The 23,422-nt window shown below is 38.4% G+C and overlaps 1 pseudogene; it reads left to right on the top strand.

Moving 5' to 3' along the window:
- Window positions 1–6,945: 6,945 nt before the first annotated feature.
- Window positions 6,946–21,808, top strand: LOC137248596 (T-complex protein 1 subunit eta-like; annotated as a pseudogene).
- Window positions 21,809–23,422: the final 1,614 nt, after the last annotated feature.

Below are 23,422 nucleotides of genomic sequence, written 5' to 3'. Positions count from 1 at the left end.
CACCGAACGGTGCGTCAAGCGGCAGTAGATGCTGGCGATGGTGCGTCGGTAGCTGGACGAGACCGAGAGACAGCTGGGCGAGAACGGGGTCGCACGGTGGGCGCAGAGGGTACCTGAGGTGGTACTACTTGGCGACCAGGCCGGGGTGCCTGGGTATGACGTGGGATGCTCGGGGTTGCATCTCGTCGATGCAACAGAGAGTGGTGCCTTAATCCGCAAGTTCGACAGCGATCATACGAACTGCATTCATCGGTGGCATGAGACAGCGCCAAACAATTCAAACATAATTTATGTACCCTCGCGAGTATCCATCGTTGTGGCGGTTTCGCTTGCTTGAAGATGTTGCAATTGCGAAGAGCGTGGGTCCGTGCACATACGCGGCATCGTCGGTAGTCGGTTTGCAGCGGCGGGCTGCGCGCGACCACTGCTGACCGCAAGGAATTTTGGGGTGCCCGTTGCTGATCGCGATCCATGACAATCTGGAAGTATAGTTGTAAATGCCTTTTAGGTGAGAGAAATGTTAATGCGGGGAGTTTCAGTTGGCATTTTGTTGCGAAATACGACATATTAGAGACGGTGATGTGGTAAGAGTGGTCAGAGGTGGTTTGAGAGTAGCTACGAATTCTCCGGGTTTGCCCGAGATGGTGGGCTTTCAGTCTGGGGGAGGAAACAGAGCTTAACAAGTGGTCGTGTGGGGGTGCCGGTTTGCGTACGAATGTCAACAACACGTATATGGCCGTCAGGACCTGGATGTATTTTTTCAATACGTCCAAGGCGCCATTCAGTCGGGGAAAGTGAGTCGTCGTGAATGCAGACACACTCACCGACCTTGGGTTCGGGTTGTGCATTTTTCCACTTCTGCCTTTTTTGAAGATCCTTTAGGTAGTCTTCCTTCCACCTTTTGCTGAACTGATGATGAAAGCTTTTTACCCTGTCCCATCGGTTTATAAGATATAACTCCGCCTGGTCCACTTCAGGGATAGCGAGGAGGGGGCAACCTCGGAGGAAGTGGCCGGGGGTCAGCGCGGTAAACTCGGGGGGTACTTGGGATAAAGGTGAGATAGGACGAGAGTTCATCACGGCTTCCTGCAGTCCTTTTGAAGTGCAGTTTGCAACTCTTCACTGCAGACTCCCAGAAGCCGCCCATGTGGGGGGCTCCGGGTGGAATGAATTTCCAATTGATGCCCTGGGGAGAGTATTTAGCGATTACTTCTTGAGAGGCAGTTTTCATGAAGTCAACGAACTCCTTTTCGGTCGCTCTTTTAGCTCAAATAAACGTTTTGCCGTTGTCACTCATCATTGTGGCAGGATATCCACGACGTCCGACGAAGCGAGCGAATGCTGCGAGAAAGGCATTTGTTGTTAGGTCCGAGCACAGCTCAAGGTGGACAGCTTTTGTCACGAAACAGACAAAAACGGCCACGTAGCCTTTCATTAAGGTGTGAGACCTTAGCAAGGAGGTTTTTATTTGAAAAGGCCCCGCAAAGTCGACACCGGTAGTGGTGAAAGGCGGAGCGTATGTGCATCGTTCCGGGGGCAAAGCCGCCATGATTTGCGATCGCATTTGCTGCTTGTGGAGGGTACAAGTTTTGCACTGATGTATGCATCTCTTTATGAGGGGTTTGAGTGGTGGAATATAGAGATCCTGTCTGAGGCATTGCTGCATGAAACGTATTTCGGCATGGAGAAGAAGTTCATGGAGGTACTGTATATAGAAGACAGCGAATCTTGATTTTTCTGGGATAATAACGGGATGTTTTTCATTGTAAGTCAACGTCGAATGAACTTATCTACCATGAACCCTGAGGAGCCCATTTTCATCGAGGTATGGGTTGAGGGTTAGTAGAGAGCTTCTTTTATTAATTGGTTTTGCATTTTCCAAGCATGCTCTTTCGCGAGGAAAATATCGGGTTTGCGTTAACGTCACAAGTTTATTTTTCGTTTTGCGGAGATCGTCATGAGACAGAGAGGGAGTGTAAGCGGGTTTAATGCCTCGAATTCGGTCCTTGGGATTATTAAAGAACCTAAAAGCATATGCCATGACCCTGAGGGCGCGAGGAAAAGAGGAAAATCGATCCAATACATCGGGGTCATCTTCAGCTGAGTGTAGTGCTTCGACTCGGCGCATTTCAGGCGGGTTGATGCTGCGGGTAGATGGTTTTGGCCAAGCTTCGGGGGGCTGGGTCAGCCACGCAGGGCCATTCCACTACAGCGAATAATTTGCCAAGTCCATGGGTTTGCATCCTCTAGTGCCCAAGTCTGCTGGATTGTCGCGACTGCCTATATGCTTCCAGGAGGCGCTTCCGACGAGATCCATAATTTCAGCTGTTCGATTGGATACGAAAGTTTTCCAAGCGTGGGGACGCTTTTCGAGCCATGCTTATACAATTTCCGAGTCAGACCACATGTAAAGATTTTTAAGAGAGAGCTGGAGATGGGATTGTACGACAGCGATTAGTCGGGCAAGGAGTAGAGCTGCACATAGTTCTAGTCTTGGAAGACTGGTAGTGCGAAGAGGGGCAACCTTGCCTTTAGCGACCAGAAGGTGGGACGACGTGGTGGCACTGTGGGTTGTTCGCAGATATATAGTGGCGCAATATGCCTTTTCTGACGCATCGCAGAAGCCATGCAGTTCAACCTGCTTGTTCGGGATGTAGTCAACCTATCGAGAGATGGGTAAATTTTTTGCGAACTGCGTCCATTTAATGAAGCGGAGGGGCTTCACTGGTTCGTCCCAGCCAGTTCCGTCTATCCATAGCTCTTGGAGTAAAATCTTGGCCTGAATCATAATCGGCGTAAGCCACCCTGCGGGGTCAAAAAGTTTTGCGACCGAGGAGAGAATTTGTCGTTTCGTACTAGCGGACGAGAGGGGTATTGAGTCCACTGTATACGAAAACGTGTCGGTCAGGGCGTTCCAGAGTTTTGGTGTTGCTTGCTTTCTCGAATTCCAAAATATTGGTATCTAGCAAGTCCTCTTCTTTGATGTTTTTTATTATACTGGGGTGATTGGCCGTTATTTTCCTTTATGGAAATCCTGCTGACGCTAACACTTGGATGACTTGGGAGAGAGATGTTTCAGCAGAGAGAATTTCATGGCTGCCAGAGAGAATGTCATCTACATATGTTTCTTTCGTCAAAACAGGGACGGCTTTGGGGAAAGTTTCTTCTACATCTTTGGCCAGTTGGTGAAGAGTACGTATGGCGAGTTAGGGGGCACCGTTCACACCAAATGTGACTGTTTTCAGACGATAGTCTTTTATGGGGTCGCTCGGAGATGAGCGAAAGTCGATCCTCTGATAGTCTCTGTCGTCTTCATGCATTATGATTTGACGATACATTTTTTCCACGTCTCCGTTAAAAACAAACTGGTATGTCCGCCACTTGAGGATCAGAAGCATCAGATCGGGTTGGAGGGTAGGGCCGGTATAAAGAACGTCGTTGAGCGCATGTCCATATGCCGACTTCTTGGAGGCGTTAAACACGACCCGCTACTTTGATGTCTTTTTCTCGGGTTTGACAACTGCGTGATGAGGAAGATAAAAGGAGAGGCATTTTCCTCCGTCAAATTTTTCATAGGAGCCGGTTTCCTCGATATGATCGAGGGTGAGGTATTCTTCTAGAACACTATCATATTGAGTCTTTAAATCCCATTTCTTCTGCAGACTTCTCTCCATTCCAAGAAACTGGCTTAGAGCTGAAGACCGAGAGTGGGATAATGAGATTGACTCTGGGAAGCTGGGTTTAAACGGCAGCCTTACGATATAACGACCGTTATCATCGCGTGAGGTTGTGGCTGCGTAGAAATTCTCGCAAAACTCGTCTTCTGGGGTTATTTGGGGTTTGGTGGGAACTTCCTCCAATTCCCAGAATTTTCGCAATAGAGAGTTAAGATCTTCGTTCGTCAATTCTGACACTTGCATGCAGAAAGAGTTGACCATCACAGGGGCTCTACCGCTTTTCTGCGCTAGAAGATGGGGGGAAAGTTTCTCAACGCCATTTTGGATGATTTGCGGTATTACATCACTGCCTAGGACGAGATCTATTTGCGAGGGGAGTGACAGTTCGAGTCTGCGAGGTTTAGTTGTGCCCATTTTGCTTGAAGCTCTCTAGTGAGCTTAAGCGAGGGGAGCATTTTTGTTAGCCGGGGTAATACTATTGCCTCTGCATTTATTCTGGTTTTAAAATGGGGGGATACCAAAGTCAGAGAGCACAATTTGTTTGAGGTCTGAACTACCTTGCCGCCCATCCCTGATATTTCAAATCTAGAGGGTTTGAATGGGAGCTTGAGTCTATCTTGGGATCTGGTAGAGATAAAGGTTCGTTCAGATCCCTGATCCACAAGAGCTCTGAGTTTGAAAATTTCTCCTTTATGCTCTACGGGTACGATAGCCGTGGGTAAAATTATTTCACAATCGTTTTCGGAATAAAACGATTGGCCTTGGCTTTTCTGCGAGCATGAAGGGCTTTCATCCAGGGCATTGGCTTGATCGGGAGTATTTGTGTTGTAGAATTCGTGGTCGTGGCTTGTGAGGCTGTCCTTTGCAATCGTGAGGGTTGTCTTTTCGGCACTTGGGATGTGTCTTCGTGAAGAACTGAGTTGTGCCGATCTTGACATTGATTGCAAGTTTGAGTACTGGAACAGTCTTTCAATATGTGTGACTGAGAGAGGCAATTGAAACACATATTGTTTTCTCTCACAAACCTTCTGCGATCAGAGGTCCACAACTTCTTAAATTTGAAGCAACCTATAAGGGGGTGAGATGAGGTTTTACACATAGCGCACTTGTACATTGTTCGCTGCTCTGTCATATGAGATTGGGTGTGGGAGGTCGATCTATTTTGAAAGGGATGCGACTGCTGGGGTTTAAATTATGGCCTAGCTTGTGGGGTGGCTTTGGATTTATTTGGTCGCCATTGATCGACTCGCTCTACGACTTCATATCGAGTTGTGAGGAACTGGTCCATTTGGGAACAGTTAGGCACTTCTCTTCTTGAAGTCAGAGACTGTTCCCATAACGTGACTGTATTTTCAGGGAGTTTAGAGGTCACGAGATAAATAAGTATGGGGTTCCAGTTATCTGTGGACACCTGTTGCGTGGCGAGAATCTGAAGACAATTATTTACTGAGGATTGCAATTTTTGGATGTCTTCACTGTTTTCCGTAGTGATTAAATTCATCAGGGCCCGTATTTGGTTATCTACGAGAACTCATGTCACGAAATGAGGGCCATTTATCATAACCACCATAAAATATTTCGGTATCGCAGGGAGGGATTTTTAGCGAAATACCGGAGTTGTCGTATGGACCTGGTGTGACGGTAGGAGGAGCGGGGGCATTTGCTTGTTTAAGCAACTGAAGCTGGTCTTCGATCTGGGCTTTCGTGTCTTCATACGCTATGAGACAGGACCTGTATTTGCTATTAGCAGATGTTGGAAAATCTTCGGGCAGTTCCTGATCTGGGGTTTCGACAATCTTATCGAAGACGGTTTGGACTCGATTCCAGAATTTCTCTATATTCGAGTTTTTTATTTTGAGTGAGGACTCAGTGTTGTCTTGGAGCGACGTCGACCTAAACCGAGCACAATACTCCATAAAATTGTCCGTTTCGGATATACATTTTTTGGGGGCAGACGAGATTTTAAATCTTTTAACTCCTTGAGTTTTGGAGCCACTTTGTTTGGTTTCATCGTTACTCATTTTTGAGCTTTGTTTTATGACGCTTAGAGTTGAGAATTAACAAAAAATTTTACTTCAGGGAGACAACTTTTTTTTTTTTTCTGAAGAGAGAGTATTTGCTTTCAACTATGTGAGGGAGTTACGTTTAAATGTTCACGTTAAATAGCAAGAGAGAATAATTTTCAAAACCAAAAAAAAGTTTTTAAGTTAAATTTATTTGAGGGTGAGACTGAGCAAATTTGACCACTGTGCTGCGTTTGCACTATATTTAATATATTTAATATGTATATGAGGGTTGCTTAAATATACGTGGGAAAAATTATGTGAGATATATGTATATATACGTATTAAAAGGTATCTCGAAGGGGGTCAATTATTATAATTTTGATACGTGAAATTAATTCGCATGAGATTATCTAAAAAATGTGTTTTTTTTTTTTTTTTTTTTTCGGTGTGACTTAGAGGAGTCTTATTTAGCTTCGATTTGTTGGACTGTAGAGGCTTTGCGGCGAGAGAAATTAGTAGCTTATCGAAATTCTTAATGGGGATTGAGAATTTACAGCTGCACCACTCTTGTACCACTGTGCACGAGATTTTATTTCACCGCTTATGTCGTTTTCTTTCTTTTGTATATCCGTATGTATGTATACGCAAGTATGGAGATTTAAAAATATTTTTTGCGTTATGTATTAATTTAAATAGGGATAAATAAGAAAACCTTAGAGGTTTTGCTATGATAAACAGCAAGAGAAGACACTGTATCGATTTAAGAGGGATTAAATAATTTTAAAGCGATATACAACTGTAATGCCGAAAAAATTATTTGAGATGTAAAATCGATATACGTGCCCACTGTATCTAGCTTAGTTTTTCTTATTATGTTTTGCACATATACCGTACTGAGTTTTGCAATATGGGGTTATTGCTATATGTATATATATATATGAAATGGTATGTGCAGGTTTTGGTGGGAAATTGAGAAAATTTGGCGGGAAATGAGGATTATTGGCGGGAAATAATAATCCTCGAAAAGGAAATTTGCCTTAATTTTCTTTTTTTATATTCTTTGCCGCACTGGGAAGTGGGTATTAAATTTGATTTAATACTCACGGTTTTTTGGCAAGGCCTATGTGTTGTGTATAGGAGCACTTTTGGTCGTTGGTTGCTTAATGGCGACGTAGGACCATTGTTTAGGGGGGTGGTATGATAAATTTTACCTTCCTTTTTGTTGGCTTTGGGATGTAGCTGTGGTGATGATGGCGAGGATTATGGCGGCAGTAGCAGCGCGTCGCACTTTTATGGTGCTGCAAGTGCACTTCCCTTCGTTTGGATGTGGAGGTGGCTGCTTCGGTGGCGGCGGTGATGGCGATGTGTTGGGTATGACGATGGTGATATGATGTGGTGGCGGTGCGTTGGTGGTACAGCGGCGTTGTGTTGACTACGTCCTGCAGCGTTTAGTTGTTGAGACCTTACACTTAGCGCAATTTCCAATAGAAAATCTTGGATATGAGCGCAGTTCTGATTTCACAATTGGAACTTTCTTGTGTATCCAATTTAACACAAATTTGTTAAAGAAAAAAAAGGAGAACTGGTGTTTACTTGTGCACAGTGGTAAACTTAATTAAATTATATATTTTTGCACTTCAATTTACAAAAAAGAATAGGTTTTTACAAAAACTTGTGCCACTCCGGGATGGATATTAAATTTCGAATAAGTAATAAAATATAAAAATAAATGTCAAGACAAATATATATATATATATATGTACATACGTACATGTCACTGTCAACTCATCAGTTGGGGTTGCCATAGGGGCGAAATATGTTCAAGCATTCATTTACAATTCCATAAGTGCTAATCCTAGTATAACATGAGTGTTACGTATAATGGTTATACGTATTCTAAGTAATTCATGAATAGCTCAAATATAATATAAAAGTATAAAATATGTAATGAAGTACATATTTCCACGTATAATAATTCATAAATATACGTTTAAATTCAAAATAGGTTTAAATTCAATAGAACATATGCAATAATACATATTGAAGCGTGTAATAATTAAAAATTGGTTATAAATTCACTGTTCTTAAAATAAAGGGTTGGTTGTTGACGACTACGACAGTCGCTCAAACAGGTATATTTGTATGTGGTTCTATTTTCAATCAATTGTCTCTTATGATCTCAAGGCCTAATTGTGTGGGAATGCTGGGAAACAGGGAAATTACGTCGAAAATATTAGCTTTTCATTGTCAGAAATGTAGGTGTTGTTAATTTTTGTTTTAAACTCAAGTGTATTTTTAATGTTGTATGCCGAGTTTGCTGTTGCGTTTTTTAATATATCTGCTATATATTTGCATAGGCTGTGTGCTGGTGATCCAGTGGCCGAACAGATTGGCCTGAACGGTGTTCCTTCCTTATGTAGTTTTGGTAGTCCATATATCCTCGGAGGTAGAGCTGTTGTTGTAGATAATTTATTTTTCCCCATTTTTGAAATTAAATCCAATTTATAAAGTTTGTCGACCAGACTGTTATTTTTGCTTTGTAGTCTCCATGTAGGGTCCTGTCTTTGAACCCTATACATTGAAAATTAGAAAGAGTACCCAGATTACTCACAAAATATGTCGACAATCTATTTGCTATAATACACGAAGATGATGTAAAAAGGACGCTGGACACACTAAACTCTTTCAGCAAATATATAAATTTTACAACGGAACTTGAAGAAGACGGAAAACTACCATATCTTGGCTCAATTATTATTAGAAGCAAAAACGAATTGAAGTTAAGGTGGTATATGAAATCAACATCAACAGGACGAATCATCAACTTTTATTCAAAGCATCCAAAGACGATGATAATGAATACAGCAATGGGCTGTATAAAAAGAATGTTAGAAAATGCGGACGACACTTACCACGAGGAAATTAAAAATGAAATAAAACTATTGTTAAGAAGAAATAATTTTCTGAAAACGTAATTAAAGCACTTTTAAATAAATATCAATACGAAAAGAATCAGCAGAGAGGAAAAGAAAAACCGCAGAAAATATTTAAGTCAGTAGCTTATGTGCCAAAATTGTCGAAACGATAGGCCAAATTAGACTGCTACAACAAAGATGAAGTAAAAATAGCTCATAAGCCGATAAATACATTAAAAAAGATATATAATCAAACAAAATCAAAAATTCCACATACAGAAAAAAGCAATATAGTGTATGAAATTCCTTGCGATGGAAAAAACAACGAACCATGTCACAGCGTATATGTTGGAACAACAAAAGGCAAACTTAAAACTAGAATAGCGCAACAAAAATCGGATTACAAATATTGCCACCATACTGCAAACCAAAAAAACTGCACTTATGACCCACTGTACTGAAAACTCCCACTCACCAAACTTTGACAAAGCTACTATTCTTCAACAAGAACAGCATTACAGAAAACGATTTACTCTGGAAATGCTTCACATTATTAACACACCAACCAGCAAACGAATGAACTACAAAACGGACGTAGATAACTCCGCTAGCTTCTATAGATATTTGTTGACAAACAAACGATCAGTGACAAACTCCACGTCAAGTGATACACACGTGCAAAAGATGTATGTGATTGATTTTTTAAAATTTGTATGTTAGAAAATTTTTTATTTATTTATTTTGTTGTTTTTATGTTTTGTAGTTTTCACACTGAAGACGATTACCGTGTGTAATCGAAATATATTGGTAATATATAAAAAACCTTCATACTTTATAATTGTTTAAAAGTTGCGTTAATGCTAGAACATATACATTGATTTTACGTGGCAGGGCCAAACAATTTTTGGAAGAAACTGAGCTTCGTTACATGATGGTGTAATGATTGTGCGGCGTACAATTAAACATGATTCTGTTGTTGCTGGTAATTCAAAATGCAACTTCAAAAAAATATCTAATCTTAAATTCCTAAATATATTATGAAAAGATTGTGTCCAACTACGGAAGAAAAAACTATACAATTTATGTCAGTGAAATGATAATTATTGCTTTTGGTTGTTAGTTTTGAGACATTGTCTTCGAGTACCTTCTGATGTTGTTGTTGTAGCAGTGCTTCGCTCCATCCAATAGGTCTGACCAATCACAAATTGTCATCAATGTCCTCTAACGGGAGTCCAAGGAAACTTGCTGTTTCGACAGGGGTGGCCCATAATGAAAGGGGTGTTAGAGGCGTTGGTTCCACATTACAATTGAAGAGATGGTTGGTGTCATGTGGGGACACAATGCAAGCGGGGCATACATTTTGTATGTCGGGGTTGATTCCGGATAGGTAAGAGTTTATCCTGTTACAGTATCCAGATCGAAGTTGGGCTGCATGTTTAGGGTATTGTTCTTTGAGTACTGAATTCACCGGGCAATTCCTGAAGTAGAGGTCCGAGGCCTGTTTATGGAGTTCACCAAGGACCTGCTTGCGTTTTCTTGCTTCATACGGCTGAGTTTTCAGGTGCTGTATTTCCTCATAGTGCTTACGGAGGTGACTCCTTAAGACCCTGGGCGGTGCTGGCTCATCAATCAGATGTCTGTTGGGATTCCCAGGTTCGTGGGTATTCAACAGAAACTGTTCGGTTAGCATTTCATTTCTTTCACTTATTGGTAGTATTCTCGCCTCATTATGTGGATGGTGTTCTAAGGACATATGGACACAACCCGTGGCGGTTCTGAGGGCAGTATTTTGGCAGGCCTGTAGCTTCTTCCAGTGGGTAATCTTTAGGCTTGGCGACCATATGGTGTAGGAAACAATAGTGACTCCTTCTGGTGGTGAAGATAGCTTTTGATATGTAGAAGTTACACAGAAGTAGGGATAGGACACCGGTTTGAATGAGAGTTTTTTTGAAGTTATTGCGTTGAGGATTTTTAATACCTTACGAGGTACCTTCGTACATGTTTCTGAGAATGAAGAATGAGACCTATTCAAACTCAATTTTCACCAGGACAAGGCCGCTGAGATTTTGCTATACTTTAACATAAAATACTTTACAGAACTATAATTTTGATTTTATTAAATTTTAAAAGTGTTTCTACTTATACAGTTCAGCATATCTTTTGCCAACACAGGTTGGTGGCGATATGTTTGCGCAGGACCGTGCCTTCGCTACTTTATAATGAATGTCAATTCCCATCAATGGATATTGCGGGGCGCGATTGACCAACAAGACGATGCCACGACACCTTTGAGTGTTCTTGATCTGAAAATTAATATGCAATGAAATTGTACAACAAACGAACAACACACACTGAAATAATCTTGGTTATAAAGTATCTAAGAATCTAATAATTCTAAGCTTTTTCCTGCGTTCGTATTCTAAGTTTTTCATGCTCGAATAATATTCAACAATCGCACAAAGTTTGCAAAGATTTTTAAAGCAATTTAATTGCAACGATTTTTTCAAAAATTTTTAACCAAAATTTATATACTAGATGTATAACAAAAAAGTATTTTGAATATAAATATTTGTGATGAACTTAGCTGAAATAATTCTAAGTTTTTTCCTACGTTACTAATCTATGCTTTTTATGCTCTAATTAAAATAGTATTCAACAATCTCGTAAAGTTTGCAAAGATGTTTAAAACAATTTAATTGCAACGAATTTGTCAATAATTTTTAACCAAAATTTATAGAATAGATGTATAACAAAAAAATATTTTGAATATAAATAATTGCTGATGAATTTAACTGACAGTACCAAAGAGGATAAATACAGTAAGAGCCGTCACTCGTTATTTTGTGGAGAGTATCTGGCTGGAAATTGAAAAAATTGATGCCGAATGTTTTCTGAGAGGGACATTTTTAATTGTCTCGCATTTATCCATGCCGTGTAGGCCCCTTGTGCAACTGTGATTTTTGGAAAGAGAATTAAATAAATTAATTAAATACAGTCGAAAAATAAACACAAATACCCCACGAAAATGTATAGAAGACATTTATAAACATCTCGCCCAAAAAAAGAGTAGCGACTACCTCTCAGTATACATCGAGTAAATGCCAAAAAAATAACGAGTGACGGCTCTTATTGTATTTATCCTCTTTGACAGTACCAACCCTGCAAAAATTGTTGGATTACGTGTTCCATTTTCTTCATGTTGGAGTACTCTAACAATACTCCTTTGCAATGCGTTTGCGGACCACCATCAGCCGATCATTGCTCGTTTTTAACGACAGTGATCACGACATGATGACGATCGAACAGAGTTGCCAAAAGTAAAATATTGCATGCAAATAACTAATAATAAAATTTTACTTTGGCTACTCTGATAAAATGCAACAGCGCACTGGTTTTATGTATACATACTATAGTATGTATAGAGAAATAATAGTTTCTTTATTCACGCAAATGCTAAATAACATAAGAATATTCGTAGTATAAAATATAAAAGTTATATTGCCGCTCTTCATTTACTTTCATTTTAAATTAAATTCACTTCGATATTTCTTTCCGACACAATTCCTCTTCTTTTAGTACTTTGGCATATGATCCTCTGTGGGTGCTCCATGGAGTACAACAGTGAAAGTACTTTGGAAAGTATTCTCACGTATGTACTCTATGGAATACTCACAAACAAAGCGAGAGTGGGATCACCTACTTCTCTCCTAGGACATCGCAATGTTAATTGGAGCACATTTTTTGTATGAATACAGATTAGATTTGGATCAGTCCTATACTCCCAAAGGAGTATTCCTTACATTATTTATAGATAACTCGCGTTTTTTGAAGGGAATACCATCAACTAAATGGTCCTTATAAATATTGCAATCACATGATTCAAAACAAAAAATTACTATGAGTACCTACTTTTATTATTGCAAAATCACGAAGAAAGAAAATTGTATGAAGTACCCTCAATCTAAAATTATTCCACTGAATGTACATATCGAATTTTAAACTAAAAAATGTGAAAACTTAAAAAAATTTTAAATCGGTATTTAAGTGTAAATCTATTCATGAAAGCATCGTGAAATAACTTTTTTTTGGTAGTTAACGTTATCGTTTAGCCTGGTTTTGTTAAGAATTTTATTATTTTTGTGGTATAAATCAACATTCAACACAAAATTACTCTGATTATGAGTTGAAATACTTTTTGGTTTAGGTTGCGATATGTAAAATGACATATTTTTGTACACAGTTCTAAAATGTAAAGGAAAAAAAATTTATATATGTCTATTGATGAAATTAATAAAAAGATATTTTATATATTAATGATATAGAGAAGCGCCAACACGAATGCAAGTGGTTTCAAACCTCTGGTAGGCAATTCACCACTTTAACTGTCAGAAAAATTGTTAAATTTTTCATTTTATGTAAAAAAATTTTGAAAGTTGCAAAGGAAGTTCCGAAAGCTCGGGAATTTCAATTGAAGTTCAAAAAATTACAATTGAAGTTCACAGTTTTCAATAGAAATTTTCATTCAGAAAATTACAATTTAACTTCAATTATAATTTTCTGAACTACAAACAGAAATTGTGAATTGCCTACTCGCGATTTGATGGTTTACTGCAACCAATAGTTCTGTTAGTTATTCTATTTTGTCTTCTATATCATTAATTAATTTATTTAAGTTTCCCTTAACTTTGTATGCATAGAATCGCATACAATAAAATTTATATTTATGGCTCACTAACAAGACTGAAAAACTATTCATTCCTTTAGACTTATAGTTAATAATTTATAGCTATTGTAAATAATCTAATATATTATAAAAATGTTGAATAAAAGAAATGTTAATGGATTTGAATTAAAGAAATGTTTTATTTATATAGCAGTATAATCCAAGTAAAAAAAACGGTCATAATACTAGTGAAAAGGCGGTCATATTAAAGTAAAAATACTGTAAAAATATTCGTAAAGTTACATGTATATAACCAAAGAGGATAAATACAATTTTTTTTATTGTATTTATCCTCTTTGATATAACTTAAAAAATGACTGCCATATCGTGAATGTAATAACAGTACAGCACTATAGTTTGTTTATATTTCGATAACCTCATACCGTATATGTGTGAGCAGTATGGACAATCACATAAATTGGTACGACGGAATGGACTGGTCACAAAACTTAACGCCGCCCTGTACAAATGCTACTGAACGATTTACGTGTTCCATAGACACAGACTTTAGTCATTTTACTAACCAATTTACGGGTACATTTTTGCTGGGTAACATGCAAATGCAACAACAATGTGAACCACATTAGTTACGTTCCATTGAGACTTGAGCGAGATACGGATAGAAATTTAACATGCAAATGCAACAACAACGTTGTGATCCTGATATTTATCTGGTTCAATTTCTGATCCGTATAGCAGTTCTGTAGCCCGTTTCTGTATCCTTGCGATACGAATTATATCGCAAAAAGCAACCCTGATGCTTTGTTATCGCAAGGTAGTGTTTCTGTATGAGTGGTGAATATGTATTTTCGTTATTTCTTGCGATATTCATATCACTAGCTCCGAAGGTGGTGATAGCATACATTTTCTGTAATTTGAATTTTTTGTGTGCTAAGCTGCTTTTCATTTTTTCATTCTTGAGTTTGTCAATTTTAGCATTTAAAAAAGCTGCAACACCAAAAATATTTCACGGTGAACGTGTGAATACTTAATAGAGAGCAGAAATTTGTTTTTTGGGCGAGATTGAGCAGAAAAGCGAGGGATTGTCTCTGAAGAAGTGTGAATTTGGAGGAAGAAATATTGATCAATTTATTATATACATCTAAGAACTGTCCATACATATATCAGCAATGGAGTTGGATGCCAAGCTTTTAGTTTTAAAGAAAGTATTGCATAAAACTACGCTCATATGACGTAATGAACCAATTTTCGTATACGCCGTTTATTTGGACAGCGAAGTCGATATTAAATGGAAGATTTTACAGAAAAGCTTTTCCGGCACTTATACGAAATGATTAAGACCTTTTCTTGTTCTGTAAATATGCTGCACTTATACAGCGTGAACAAAAACGTAAAGGATTTTCTAAAAAATATACAAAAGGATTATAGGAAGGGGGACTTTCTGAGGTAAATGTACATAAATATTCTCGGTAAAAACGTCGGAACCCAAAGGTTCAAAATAAGTTCGGCAAGGCGAATGTTTTTTTGGATTGTGTCGTGAATCCAAATGTTTATTGCTGCTTGTTTATGTATACTAACATTTTATGTTTTTATTTGCAGACAAATGAAATAAAAGATGACCTAGAATTTTTGGATCTTACTAACCAAACTCCAAAAGTGACTTCAAGGGCGACTCCACAACCAAAGACAAACTCTACCGTACTCGACCCAGCTACATCTCAATCGAACCCACCTGGTTATAATACTTTCAGCGGTGCTTTCGCCGAAAAAAACATATGGAAGACCAAGACGAAAGGCAAAGAGAATTTAATAATGGGCAACAAAAATTAACTTGCGAAATTTTAAATACGCTTAAAGCCATACACGAAACCCTCAAGTCAATAGAAATGTCGTTAAAACCATAGTCTATTAAAGATTAAATTACCATTATACACATTCTCAAAAGCCATTACAACTTAAAAATGCCCAGCATCAGCGTTTTTCTATAAACTGGTTGAAAGAATATATCTCTAGCGACAGACAAAAAAACCGTGGCCTTAGTCAAAAATATAGGACCAAATTTAAACACAAATATATGTAAATTTTATCTATTTTACGTTGTTTTGTCAATTTCTAAATTTTTTTTTTCATAATTTTATATCAACAAGCATAGTAATTAATTTGGAACACTCCAAATTCGAGAAACTTTTTAAGTCACCCCAAGCTTTAAAATTGTTTTCTTAGAAATCTTAAAAACTTTCTGAATATGCATTTTTTTAAGGCCAATTTCTCTATATAAACTTATTTCTTTTGTTTGGGAGAATATGCTAAACACTTCAGAAAAAAAATTGTCAAAAATAAGCAGAAATTTTAGGATTAAAGTTGAATTTTTTTACCTAGTATTGATGGAATTCTGGTTTTCTGGAATTTTCTTGAAATTTGAATAAAGTGTTTCAAATTAATTGCAATGCTTTGTACATACATATAAAGTATCTATTTCATACAAAACTACTTATGAAATGAATTTAATGAAGAAATATTGAATATTGAAACAATAGTCGCAAAGTAGTTTATATAGTAGTGCATACATATTAATTATAATTAAATAAATCAGCATTCAAATAGATAACGTTTTCTTTTTTCTCTAACTCATTACACAATATTAATATAAACGTAATAACGCACCTGAAAACACATTACAACTTCCATTATATTTAATAATTATATTTACAAGAAAAAAAAATATCATTTATATATATAAATAATTATAGTTAAAAAATTGTTGTTCTTATTGTTGTAGCGATAAGGTTGCTCCCCGAAGGCTTTGGGAGGTGTTATCGATGTGATGGTCCTTTTCCGGATACAGATCCGGTACCATAGCACAATTAAGGCGCTAGCCCGACCATCTCGGGAACGATTTATGTGGCCACATTAAACCTTCAGGCCATTCCCTCCCTCCCCACCCCAAGTTCCATGAGGAGCTTGGGGCGCCAGAGCTTCGTCTGTTAGTGAAACAGAATTCGCCGCGGATAGGTGACAATTGGGTTTGGAGAAGCTATATATTGCGCTGGCCACCTGAAGGGTTGCGCCACACAGCCCCTTGAATCTGGTATTTTAGTCGCCTCTTACGACAGGCATACCTACCGCGGGTATATTCTGTCCCCTAACCCGCTGGGGGTGTTCTGCGCATATATGTAATACTCCTATATTGCTACAAAAGGCTAGGTACATTCCCAAACATCAGAGTGCCGATATATTGATGTTTAAACGTTTTTGTTTTTGTATTCAACATTCGAATGTACCTAAATTTAAATTTTTTCTTGTCACACTTATGCTGCTACAATCACAAAAATTTTATAGACTGTCTTGTTTTGATTTCGAATTCAAAACACATTGCGAGCATTTTCTATTAGCAATATAGGAGTATTACATTTATGGTTCTGTGAGAACTTTATTGAATGGTCTCTCTCTGTCTGCTGTGTATAATTTTATGCAACTTTTTTGCCTTTTTCACCTTGGTCGCTAATTTTGTTCTTGCTAGTCTAAATTGTACAATTATCCGTAGCCAATCAACGGCCAGTATCCTCTTTTCTACAATCCCAGGGAAACGTATTCGCCGGCCTGCAGCTCAACCAAATCCTTTTTACGATCTGGAAGGGAATGAAGAGGGTAGAAGGGTTAATGTGGTTCCCCGAGATGGTCGGGCAAGTACCTGAATGGTGGTATTTTCCGGAATGTACCGAATCAATATTCTGTCCACATCGACAACAGCAAAACTCCCGAAAATCTTCAAGGAGTCTCCTTATCGCTAGAGTGAAAATAGTTTTCGATCCGTGATCTTGAGCGGGAAGCTATTGTTATACTGGTCATTAGCACCGACTGTTGATTCTACCTTAACATTTTACAAATAATATCATTAACCATTTGTAAAGAGTCATATCCCGGTATTATTTACCCATCGGTTAAGAGCCAAAACTGGTTCTTCGTCAGGAATCTGGCCACCACGTTTCTCTGCATACTTCAATGTCAGCTTAGAACGAGCCAAGGGGTATCTATGCCAAGTTAAAACCTTGAATGCCAAGTTTTCACAACCCGGTAACGGATGAATATTAGCCATACTAAAGACCATATTACATTGGGTTAACCGCAGACAAACACTTAATTCTGGCATATGATGTTTGCGCGCAGAAGCATTATGTTCATACCAACGTTTTACAGCATTAAAAACACCTTTCTCGCACCGTACATGCAAATTGTTTCTTTCTATGATAGGTTGCAACTTTTTGGCGTCAAAATCTAACAATTCACTGCTCTGGGTTACCTGTGAGATAATAAAATAATAAATTTAATACTCAAATAATCGCACACGTTGATTTACATGCATACAGTTTTGTGTTTCGTAAGCCAGAATTTTTTCATTTAGTATCTCACACTGAGTCTACTTCTCCAGACTATATGCTGGCTGCAATGTGAAATCGGTTATATTCTCTATTATAAAATCAGCAGTTTGCAACAGCGCCTTTCAATTGTAGTATTAAAGCCGCTTTTAACAGCCGATCCACATTGTCAATGGTTATGAGCGTTTTGCCGGTATAGTAAAAGGTGATTAAGCACTCGAAAGTGTCGCTGTCGATATTGGTGGTTTCTATAAGTGGACAAATCCCGTTGTCCCTTTTGAACAGTTCACCGAAATAAGGGCTTGCCGCCGATAGAATTAGACGATGAGCCGTAATTCTGTAAATACAGATATAACAAGCGTAGTTAATATATGTGACATACAAGCTGCAATAGCGTTAATTCAAATGAAAGTTTACTTACAAGGAAGATGGATTTGTTAATTTGAATGTCACATCAACTAAACTCTGGTCATCAAAAAGTTCATATATTTGAAACAAAAGGTTTTCAATAAAGAACTTGGCTCCATCTGAGGCGTTGTCGTGTGATGTTACATGCTGCCATTGCTATTGCGTCAGGAAGTATAGTTTTTTTGTAATTTTGAATTTTAGAATGTTAGATTACTTACTTGAATACTCCGTGGTGTATGCTTTTAGTTCGGAAGGTTGTCGTTGTTATATTTATGGACGTTATTGAAGTAGTTGCAATATATCCAGGAATTGCCCGATCGAGATAAAAAACTGTATTTTTTTCCGGTTTTGGGAATTGAATATTCCAATTCCAATAGCTGGCAAGAGGACGCTTAGATTGCCTCTTAAATCGCAAGATTAACAAACGTATAAGGGTAATATACTTGCAACATTCAGACGTGCCTAAGCAGCTAACACGTCGCAAAGTAAATACCTGTAGCACAATATTTTTCTTTTATTATTATAGGTAATAGTCTAGTTGAGGGGTCGACTGCTAATACGCTACCTAAAATATCGAGAGAGGTGTCAAACGACGCGTATTAATCTCGAGAACAATAATCCGATGGCGGAAAAGACAAATTTTATCTCTGTCCGGAGATATTTGCATTCGAAGTTGGCGATTTCCATGTGGTTGTTGTTGTGTTTGTACCCCCAAAAAAAATTGTGCATCACCGTGGCGGTAGCCACGGTTATACCACACACCCGGACTTGGCATGGCGTAGCCCAGGGTTATTTTTTATAATCGCGGCCGAAGGCCGCCAACGCAGAAAGGTGTTCTGCGCAAAAACACTATGGATCCGACCCCCGGTTTCGGAGGTACCCGCGGGTCTTTTTTCGGTTTTTCGTTAATATCTTTTGAACGCGTTAAAATTTTTATTTTCCGCCTTCGGATTATTAATACTGATGTCAAGATGCATCGTTTGACACCTCTCTCGATATTTTAGGTAGCGTATTAGCAGTCGACCCCTCAACTAGACTATTACCTTATTATAGGCAAGGGATGATTGTAAATCACTTATAATACCAGTTTAAGCAAAAGTTCACAATTTATATAATGAATCTTGAACTTCTTCTCTTGCGATTAAAAAGAATTTGTGTTTGTTATAATATATTTTTCGCTATTGGTGACAGATCCTATGTTCCATTTCGATTGTTCCATCGATATGATAAAAACTCACCACTATTATATCGCTAGGTGAATTGAGTGCGTTACAGAAACACTTTTCATATCGAAAGCGATACGTGCCTTGCGATAGCAAATCGTTCGTTATTATAACGCAAGGTTACAGAAACGGGCTACTGTTCGTTTCGTTTTCTGTAGTAGATTTTTTGACAGCTAACCACTTTTGAGTTGGTAGCACTCATGGCTCAACTATATGGTTGGTTCATCTCTACAGCAACAACATACATTTGTTCACATTGCCAAAAGCAGAGTGTTGCTGTTAGACGAATGGAATGGAATGAAATCATAAAACTTAGCAGCATTTGTATGTAGTAAGAAAATGTTGTAAATTCGGTGGTTTCATTTTAAGTTTGCCATCTCCTTCTGACAATCTCTACTACAGTGAAATGAAAAAAATAAAACCAGCTGGTGAGATGAGCCAACCAAATAGTTGAGCCATTGTAGCACTGAACTAAATATGTGTACATTTGTGTATACATAAAAGAATTCGCCATATTTAAAAGCAAAAACACTGAAAGAGTAAACAACTTGAAGATGATGTAAGGAAAATAAATAGTTTGCTTTCGTGCGAAACTATTTAAATGTTAATAATTCTATCAGTATCTTAAAATTTTGTGTACGTTTCTTCTTATTTTCAACAAAACATATGTTTTATATTAGTGCTGACAGTTCTCATAAAGTTGATCCAGATCGTTCCAATGAGATTTGAGCCAGAGCCAGAGCTCGATAAACCAATGGAACGGCCCTATTGTTGTTGTATTTGCATGTTAAATGTGTTTCCGTATATGAGTCATGTCCCATTGGAACACGAGGAGTACCTTATTTCCCTGCAAAAATCGTGTGACCAAAAACGCACACAGCCACACGAATTTTTGACAGGGGTGACGATTTGGAATGAAAAATTCTCCAAATGAAATAGCATGTTGACAAATTTAGCTTTGCCACAATGTATCGTGCTCTCTCGCACCTACTATATTCATAGGTATTGTCAAAGAGGATAAATACAATAAGAGCCGTCACTCGTTATTTTTTTGGCATTTACTCGATGTATACTGAGAGGTAGTCGCTACTCTTTTTTTGGGCGAGATGTTTATAAATGTCTTCTATACATTTTCGTGGGGTATTTGTGTGGGGGACGTCCTGGTTATAATGTATGCTAATACAACTAATATACTTAAAAATTTGTTGATGATTATTTTTGTGTTATTTTCTTTAGCAACCACCTGCACCTGTTACTTGTAAATATCAACAGCCGCAACAGTATGATCAAGCCCAAGGCCGTTTAGATCCCGACCAGATGCCAAATCCGATAATAAAATAGCGCTGGTGGTGCTTTTATTACTAATGAACAGGGTTTATTACCACCATTGGCGACCACAAAATATGTGGTAGAAGATCAGGGTAACTCCTCGCCGCGTTACGTTAGGTATCGCGGTAATAGTCTAGTTGAGGGGTCGACTACTAATAAGCTACCAAAAATATCGAGAGAGGTGTCAAAAGACGCGTATTAATCTCGAGAACAATAATCCGAAAGCGGAAAAGAAAAATTTTATCTCTGTCGGGAGATATTTGCAGTTGAAGTTGGCGATTTTCATGTGGTTGTTGTTGTGTTAGTACCCACCAAAAAAAACTGTGCACCACCGTGGCGGTAGCCACGGTTATACCACACACCCGGACTTGGCATGGCGTAGCCCAGGGTTATTTTTTATAAGCGCGGCCGAAGGTCGCCAATGCAGAAAGGTATTCTGCGCAAAAATACTATGGATCCCACCCCCGGTTTCGGAGGTACCCGCGGGTCTTTTTCCGGTTTTTCGTTAATATCTTTTGAACGAGTTAAAATAAAATATGAACGTCCTGAACTTGTGTTGGGTACATATGAGCTTTTGTGTAAAAAATGTGTGTGTACCGATAGCTCTCAAAGTAAACCTCAACTCACATCCAACATCAATCTCTCGCAATCAATTGTGGACGCTGTACGCACTACATTGGGTCCACACAGTATGGACAAGCATATTGTTGATTCCAGTGGTAAGGCCACAATTTCAAATGATGGTGCAACCATTATGAAACTATTGGATATTGTGCATCCAGCCGTTAAACTCTAATCGGCATCGCCAAATCTCAAGATGCTGAGGTAAGTTTTTTGTTATATTAGAATGTGTAGAATAACAATGTTTCTCTTATCAGGTCGGCGATGGCACCACTTCAGTAGTACTTTAAGCAGATGGAATCTTAAAACAAGTTAAGCCATATGTTGAGGAAGGCGTGCATGCACGTATCATAATTAAAGCTATACGTAAAGCATTATAATAATGCATGACCAAAATATGACATGGCTGTCGAAGCGCCAATGAAAGGAACAACAACGTGTTTATTGGAACACACGCTGCCACAGCAATGTCCCCGAAGCTTATTCATCAGCAAAAAGATTTATTTTCTAAAATTGTTGTGGACGCTGTACTTTCCTTTGATGGACCCAACATCATACAAAAGATGTAAAATCGCATTATTAAATATAGTTTTGGAATTCAAGGCTGAGCGTGATAATTCTGAAAAGTATTGTTCAAGAGTATCTGAAAATTGTTGATGCTGAATGACGCCATTCATTCTGTACAATGAAGTAGCTAAGTAAGGCGTCAATGTCGTGTTATCTAAACTACCAATTGGTGATGTTGGTACACACTATTTTGAAGATTGAGATATGTTCTGTGCTGTTCGTTTACCAGAAGAAATTTGAAACGTACAATGAAAGCTTGTGGTGGTGCTGTTATGACTACAGCTAATGATATTAATTCAAGTGTTTTGGGTCAATGTGATTACTCTGAAGAACGTCAAGTTGGTGGTGAACGTTTCAACGTTTTCCAAGGTTGATAGTGGGTTTGACATTGATTTTATTTTCATAGTTTATAATTATTTAAAGGTTGCGTTAATGCTAGAACATGTACATTGATTTTACGTGGCGGTGCCGAACAATTTTAGAAGAAACTGGGTTTCGTTACATGATGCTGTAATGATTGTTCGGCGTACAATTAAACATGATTCTGTTGTTGCTGGTAAGTCAAAATACAAATTGAAAAAAAATGTCTAATCTTAGGGCCTCATTCTCTATTACGAAACGAACTTTCGTTGCGGATCAGAGACGAATCGCTAGAGTATTTGCATTATGTTAAACGATGGCAACTTATCACTTGACAATTACTTTTGCCTTCCTGTTAGTTAGAAACGTAAAGACCGAACAAAAATGATAGAGAATACCATTGCTAGACGAAATCGTTTGGAGGCGAATCGTTCGTCTGAGCTATCGTTCGCAATACAGAATGAAGCCTTTAAATTTTTAAGTAATATAATGAATGAATTGTGTCCAACTCCCGAAGAGAAAAACTATAAAATTTGTGTCAGTGAAATGACAATTATTGCTTTTGGTTGTTAGTTTTGAGGCATCGTCTTTGAGTGCCTTCTGTCCGTATATGCCGGTTCTTTTGCATTCTTTTACATGCATAAAGTGCCGTTGAAGCCTTCCTCACCCTCTCCTCCACGTTGAGCTTCCATGTCAGCTCACTGTCTAGGATGATTCCTAGTAACTTTGTGCGCGGTTTCTCCCGTAGGGTCGTCCTAACTTAGGGACTTTGTACCTCTTTGTAAACAAGACCATATGCAACGTCATCTGCGTAAACCGCAAGTTTTGCTGGTCCCTCGTAGAATCCCCTGAGCAGTTGGTTAATGACCAGCGTCCACAGCAGAGGTGATAGCACCCCTTCCTGCGGAGTGCCCCTGTCCTCTAATTTCGTGGCCACGTACAATCCGCATTGCGATGTAATCTTACTGCAGTTTAACATGCAGTCGATCCATCTGGGTAAGGCTGGATGTACTTTAACGTAATTAAGACCATCCGTAACCGCCCATTTAGAAACAAGAAGACTTCTAGAGCATATTCCTTATATTCCAAGGCTTTTTCCATGCTTATTACCACCCTATGCAATGCGGTGTCTACTGACTTGCTTTTGGTGTACGACTGTTGTGTTGTGGAGAGCACCTTTTAATCCACGTTGGACTTTATGTACACATCTATCAGCCTATCAAATGTTTTGAGCAGAAATGATTTTAAGCTATTGG

The sequence above is a fragment of the Eurosta solidaginis genome, chromosome 4 (assembly GCF_040869045.1).
Source record: "Eurosta solidaginis isolate ZX-2024a chromosome 4, ASM4086904v1, whole genome shotgun sequence".
NCBI classification, from domain to species: domain Eukaryota; kingdom Metazoa; phylum Arthropoda; class Insecta; order Diptera; family Tephritidae; genus Eurosta; species Eurosta solidaginis.
This window is presented reverse-complemented; position numbering and strand designations above follow the sequence as displayed.